Source organism: Parasteatoda tepidariorum, chromosome 6, assembly GCF_982258835.1.
Source record: "Parasteatoda tepidariorum strain Cologne lab strain chromosome 6, Ptep-v5.0, whole genome shotgun sequence".
Classification (NCBI taxonomy): domain Eukaryota; kingdom Metazoa; phylum Arthropoda; class Arachnida; order Araneae; family Theridiidae; genus Parasteatoda; species Parasteatoda tepidariorum.
The window spans coordinates 48,766,587-48,772,586 of NC_141760.1; positions in this window are offsets into that span (position 1 = coordinate 48,766,587).

The window sequence follows — 6,000 nt, forward strand, 5'->3', positions numbered from 1 at the left end:
TATTTATCAGAAGTGTCAAAAAATTCAATGTACTCTGTAAAAATCCAGTATCAAATTACGGTATAAATTATCTGCACTTTGGAGGCATCATCCATAAAATTCATTTTGCTGTAAAATCGATTTTTACCGCAAGATATTACACAGTACTAATTATTTAATTAGAATAATTCAGTGATTTAACTGTAATTATTACTCTAAAAATTAGGGTATATCAGATTTTTTGTTCTGTAACATGTTTCAGTAAAAAAATGATTTTACAGTAAAAAGTACTGGAACCCTGAATGCCAGTAATTTTTACCGCAATGAGATCCGGAATTTTTAACAGTGTATGACGAAAGTGAGAAAGAACTATATTAAACAAAAAAGATTATTTCCTCCATTTCAAGATAGTTCAAATTCCGATTATTAGAAAAAAAGAATAAAAGAAAATTCCAATTTTGTTCTATACAGTTCCAGAGGGAATTACTTTCAATCATTTTTCCAGAACTTAAAAATTGTAGAACACCACCACCTGTTTTTTTAGATTCAAACTACAAATGCAGACTCAAGAACTGGAAAAGCAATTTAAAAAGTTCTGACTTCTTTTAATAAACGAAACTTTATAAGAAAGTTTATATTACTTTCCGAACCTAGAACGAACGAATGTGGAATCAAAAGCGAATGCAGTTAAAGGAAAAGTTCGGTACATCAATCACTCAAAAAACTAGTGATCTCTCTAATCATTTTTGAGTAGCAAACTCAATTGAATACAATAACAAAGTCGTGTTACTTCTATGTGTTATGAAATGAAATACAAATAAAAGAATATACTTTTCTCTTAAAAAGAAATAAGACGGAAATTCAATCACACAAATGAAAAATATCATACAAAATATTTGAATTCGCAAACTTCTTTGGTTATGTGATAGCAAAAAAAAGCGTTTTCGATTTGAAACTTATTGGAATACAATACATTTTCTTCGACGAAAAAAAATTTTTTATTCATCAATTATGTATTTTCATAAGTTTTGTAACTGTTTCTGAATGTTTTCTTCATTTTTTTATTTCATTTTTGTAAAGAAAGGTCATGGTTCTTCATACAATGAGAACGGTTTAACGGTTACAGAACGGTCATGTCGTGAAAACGGTTTATATTTCTTCCACAAAATGGTCTATTTTCTAAATTCGCCACTAAAATTATTTTCCAAGGAGCAGTAAGAAATTCCAGATCAAATAAGCGTAAAAAGTACTGACACTCAGGGTGCCGGTACTTTTTGCCGTAAACCTTTTACCGGAACAGATTTTAGAACAAAAATCTGATATACTGTAATTTTTACAGTAATTATTATCGTATAATCACTGAATCCATCTAACTAAATAAATATTACTGTTAAAATTACGACATAATATTTTAATGGTAAAAATGGATTTTACAATGAAATGGATTTTAAAGATAATGCACCTAATATGCGGTACTTTATACCATAATTTGATCCGGAATTCTTTACAGTGTATGAAAATCTGAAATGACAAGCTTGTGAGAAAAAGGATGGTGTTAAGAAGAGCATATTTGATTACCTACTGAAAGTTATACATAAATACTTTCTTGATAAAATAAAAAGCCCTAAATAATATCCACATCTCAGAAATTATAAAGCATTTGCTATCCTTCTTCACGCTGTTCTGAACTTAGCATGCCTTGGACTAAAGAAGTTTTTCCTTCAAATTTTCAATAAACCTGCCTCAACATATGTATGTATTTTGAAGCAAATTGACGCTCACTTTTTAATATGAAAAAGTTCCAAACGAATTCCACATTGCAAAACATAATTTTCAGAAACTCGCAAATGTCCTCCCTTGTGCAAACGATGTGCATGCTCTGAATTTAGCAGGTTTTTGACTTTGACTAAACAAACTCTTCTTGAAAATTTAAGTGAATATTTCTTAACATGTATGAGTGTAAGCAAATTGACTCTCACTTTTAATAATGAAGTAAGTTTCAAATGAATTTAACATTGCGCAAAATTATAAAATAATCGCTTCTTCCCTTTATATTAGCGATAGCACTGAGCTTAGCAACTTTTTGTGTAACAGTCCTTTTTGTAAAAATTTCTGTAAATATTATCTTGTCATATAAGATATTTTCTAACTAATTGTCTCTCACTTTTTAATATGAAGCAACTTATAAATATTTTATTTTTATTAAATTTGACGAATGTAATTTATGCTTTTCGGAACCCACAGAACAATACTGCCAGAGCCATTAAATATATTTTAAATGCAAACTATCTAGACGAAAATGGCTATTGTTTAACATGTCTCGAATTCATTACATTTGCAAAGTTTGTTTAGTAGTGTTTGATATGCGCCGAATATTGTTTAATCTGCAATGAATATTGTTAATGTACATGAATTGTTTACATAACAACTGAATAATCACTATTTTGAAAAACATATGGATGATTTTATTATTTCAAATAATTGTTGACAATTGGGCCCATTGAGGAAAATAAACGGCATTTCATCAAAAAAATCCCTTCTACCAATTAAGTAATATTTTATGAAAAATGCGAGATTTATGAGCGATTGATGGCTGAAATCAATAATGACAATTTAGGGGTTGATGAACTTTAAGGGGATAACATAACTGTGTTGATAAATGACGTGAGTAAGTAGGTGATAAAATGTTATTTGAATCTATTGAGCAAAAAAGAAATGGACCGAAATATAAAAACACATTTTCTCCATAAAGAGAAAATGTATGTAACGTTTTTTTATCAGATTCTTTTTTAATGAAAATCGCTTCTATACTCAACTAAATTGCTTCTTGTCTGACTGATTCACATGGAGCAATATTTGTAAAAACTTAATTAATGATAAATATAATTAATTTGAGAAATTAAGTGTTTTAAATTACATTTCTACTTTTCTTCATTATTAAAATTTAAAAAATAAAATGAATTACTGAAAAATAAATAACTGAAGGAAAGTATGAATTGCGCAAAATAATTTCGGCATTCTTAAATTATCTTCAACTTTTTAAGAGTAAGTAACTGAGTTTTAAGAACAAGTAACCTAAAATAACTTTTATTAATTATATACAACGATTAACCTAAAATAATTATATACAACAATTGATGGTGTCCGAACGATTTAAAGAAAAATCTCGGAAAATTGGATCAAGATTAAGCTATACACTCTGCAAACTGTGGTGCAATACCTTATCCGAAATCGGTGTTGAAAAACTCACAAAATTGTGTGAATAATTACTTCATTTCAATTTAATACCAAATAGAGCGTTCTTACACACTTCAAAGGATGGAATTAAATCTTAACACCAATAATTGATAAACTTACAGCAATCTGCAGGTCATACAGGAAGAAGGTGATGTTTTTCAGAGCTCCGTAAATGTTGTGAATAATTAGTGTATATTTAAACTATTCAACTAAATTGAGTTAAATGATGAAATTGAATGTTAAAAACATTTAGCAAATGCTGTAGGATAAGAAATTAAAAGCGAATAATTGTGCAATTTCAAGATAATATCAAGATGACGGTTTGTTTACATGAAGTGTATTGGTTAAATATGAGTGGTTTTTGCTGGGTTTAGTTGACAAACTGGCTATAGCCATGTAAATATCAATCCTCTTTAATGATTGATGAAAAATATTGATTGTGGTCGATTATTTTCCAAGTAGTTTCAGTATTTTTATCCGGTTGATTTATCAAACGACTCCTATAAAATATATATAATGTATTACGTCGTAAAATCCATTTATGTTTTAGTGGTATAAAGATATTTATGTGTTTCATAAGATTTACATAAATCTGTCAATTGTATAAAATGATTTTATAATATTTAACCTCTGTTCACTTCGCTTTTGTCCAAATTTATATTAATATCCTGTCTTATGCTGTGTGTATGTTCGATAAACAAATTAAATTTGTTTTAAAAAATATTGTATATATGCACCCTAAATTTATGATTTTTGATTTAAATTGCATCGTAAAAATAACTTAACTGGTTCATATGTATCATATTTTAATGCAATTTTAATTCTTCGTGTGACTGAAAAACAGACATGGCGGCTGCTACTTTACATCAAGTAGTGTAAAAGAACATTCTAAGTTTTTCACTAGACCAAGGAACTATCCTTGGTTTTGGAATAGTGGAACACTTAGTGAATCACCACGTGGCTGTTAAGTAATTGCCCCTATTTTCAGAGTTCAGATACATGGAAATTTTTTACAGTGGAGTATCGTTACTTCAAACTATGAAAATTTGTACTTTTAAATAAGGTACTAAATTGCGTCTGTAAAGAAATCTGTCAGCATTCTATAATTTTATTTATTGTGCAGGTTAATAGGATTCAGCTCCCACATCACAATTTTTAAATGATACAAATTAACCATGATTATGATATGAAAGTTAAAATATGGTACTTGAGGAAATTCCATCTATCAGTTACTCTTTCTAAATATCATACGGTGTTAATTCCAAATGAACCTAACAACTTTTCCCTTTAAGGAAAGTGAACATACGTATAAAACAAATTAAACATCCCCCAGAGAATTCTCGACTGTTAATGCTATTAGGTCAATGTACAGTCCGCAAAAAAAAAAACGAATCACCCTGAATAACTTTCGATCTAATGATCGGATTTTCTCGAACTAAGTGTCAATCTTAATGGTTCCTGGGGGTGACCTCAAATATGCTAATTAATTAGTGCTAACTATTAATTAAGTTACGAAATCAGACACAAAAACGTACTTTCTCTGAATAAACATATATTTTTTTTTACATATTTGGAATCTAGACACTTAAATTAGGGGGGGTAGACAAAATTTTAAAAAAATTGGGTGGTAAATTGGGTAGCAATAAAGGTTTATATATTTGGCGATAGTCCAGAAAACCGCCAAAAAAAGTCGCCTGCGCAAATGAATATTTTAAGATAACCCATTGACTAATTCAAAAGAGGAATGCTTAGTTTTACTAGGTTGCTAGGCAACCACGCTCTGATTGTAAAAAAATTGAAATAATGTTTGTGATTGCTGGGAGAGGTTTAATTAAATGTTAATAGTAAATATCTCGAAGTTTCTAGGCAATAGACAATTTTTAAGCTGATTTCTGTCCAAAAAGCAAAAAAAAAATTTATTTTAATCCCCTTTGAAAGGAAAATTTGAATCGATTTATAAATTATTTATGATTTTCTAAGTTTTTAGAATTTAAATACATAAACTTTTTATCTGATATTATTTAGATTATGCTGTTTTTGCTATATTTATTCGAGGATTTCATACTAAAATCAAATTAACATAACTTATTACAGCTATATACAAAATTTTAGGAATAATCATTTTTACAGCTTTAATCGAGGCAAGAAAGTTTGAAGAAAAAAAAAGTACTTTAAAACTAAAATGTAGATATAGTTTACGATATTTCTTTTTTCTATAACTCAAGGAATTGCTGAATGTTTAGTGCCATTTTAAAAACATTGAAATATGTTATGTTTAAGAATAAGATATTGAAATAATATGTTGCACATTGTATGATTCATTGTTTAAAAATCGCTTCATTCTGCTAGATATTTAGGTTACATGGTTTTCTTTGGATAAAAATGATTAGCAAATAGCATCCTCATGTTTCGATACATTCTGAAACTTACTTTCGCAAGTTCACCATAAAATGTCGCACAGCATATTCTTCAATTACGATTCGCTACATTTAACACCAAATACTGCTACTATGATTAATTTGTTTTCTTATATATCTGATACTTTCTTTTTAAACAGAGCTCGGAAGATCTTTAAGATACTGAAATGGGGGCACAAAAACTTAAAGATAAAATATTTAATTTCATTAACTCAAAATACCTGGTCTCAAAATGTTAACTTTTAAGTGAAATATAACTTTTACAATATTGGTGCTCTTACGTTTTTAAAGACCACATAAATCCTGTTAAAATATTAAAATGCATATGTTTACTTTAATGAGTGTAAAATCCTTATCAAAATAATGA